General features: G+C 37.9%; 1 non-coding gene across 1 annotated transcript; it reads left to right on the plus strand.

The window, feature by feature from the left end:
* The first annotated feature begins 803 nt into the window (after positions 1-803).
* On the plus strand, positions 804-994 carry LOC123458885. Its single transcript, XR_006635835.1, has one exon. It is a non-coding gene; the product is annotated as a U2 spliceosomal RNA (small nuclear RNA).
* The last annotated feature ends 335 nt before the right edge of the window (positions 995-1,329 follow it).

Genomic DNA, 1,329 nt, shown 5'->3' on the forward strand with positions numbered 1-1,329 from the left:
TCTTATATGTGTGGGTATATGTATTTATGTGTGCTCATTGTGCTTGCTAGTCCTGTCATGTTTGTGACTGTTTGTAACTAAAGAAATGAGATAGATGCAGGTGACACCCCTTTCTCTTCTAGAGAACCATTTCAAGTAAATCAAAGACCTAAGCATAGAAATTAAAAAGGAAAAGTTAAATGTCTTTTACAGGAGTGAATTTGCCAGATATTTGTTCTAGGACAACTTCACCTTACATAGAGGATCATAAACACAACAAAACTTCCTCTAAAGAGGTAACTTATAATTTGTCAGATATTTTAAAAAGGATTGTAATGTCCTGTTACTTAAAAGGAGGAGGTAACTGATCTGACTTCTGAGCCAGCCTGCCTCAAGATAACAACACAATTTGCCTTAGCTACTCCTAATAAAATCATTTCCAAGTGTGTTATTGGTATTAATGACATAAAATTGTATTAAGACTGCTTTCTTTTTAGTAATAGGATTAATCAATTTGTTGTAATTTTTATTTATTTATTTATTTATTTATTTATTTATTTATTTATTTATTTATTTATTTGAGAACGACAGACATAGAGAGAAAGACAGATAGAGGGAGAGAGAGAGAATGGGCGCGCCAGGGCTTCCAGCCTCTGCAAACGAACTCCAGATGCATGTGCCCCCTTGTGCATCTGGCTAACGTGGGACCTGTGGAACCGAGCCTCGAACCAGGGTCCTTAGGCTCCATAGGCAAGTGCTTAACTGCTAAGCCATCTCTCCAGCCCAATTTGTTGTAATTTTTTAATAGCCTTATAAGAAAGATAATCACTTCTTGTTCTTTTGGCTAAGATCAAGTATAGTATCTGTTCTTATCAGTTTAATATCTGATATGTCCTCTATCTGAGGACAATATATTAAATGGATTTTTGGAGCTTGGAGTTGGAATAGGAGCTTACTCCATCCACCCCACGCATCGACCTGGTATTGCAGTACTTCCAAGAAGGGTGCACCCCCTCGAGGGGATAAAAAACAAAGATAATTAATGATGGAGTGAGATGAATTGATTGAAGGAACTTGGAAAGAATTTTTCAATGTTGGGACATAGAATGCTCATTAAAAATGCTTTTTTTAAAAAAAAATATTTTTTGTTCATTTTTTATTTATTTATTTGAGAGCGACAGACACAGGGAGAAAGACAGATAGGGGAGAGAGAGAATGGGCATGCCAGGGCTTCCAGCCACTGCAAACAAACTCCAGACACATGTGCCCCCTTGTGCATCTGGCTAACATGGGACCTGGGGAACCGAGCCTCGAACTGGAGTCCTTAGGCTTCACAGGCAAGCGCTTAAC

The sequence above is a fragment of the Jaculus jaculus genome, chromosome 2 (genome assembly GCF_020740685.1).
Source record: "Jaculus jaculus isolate mJacJac1 chromosome 2, mJacJac1.mat.Y.cur, whole genome shotgun sequence".
Lineage (NCBI taxonomy): Eukaryota > Metazoa > Chordata > Mammalia > Rodentia > Dipodidae > Jaculus > Jaculus jaculus.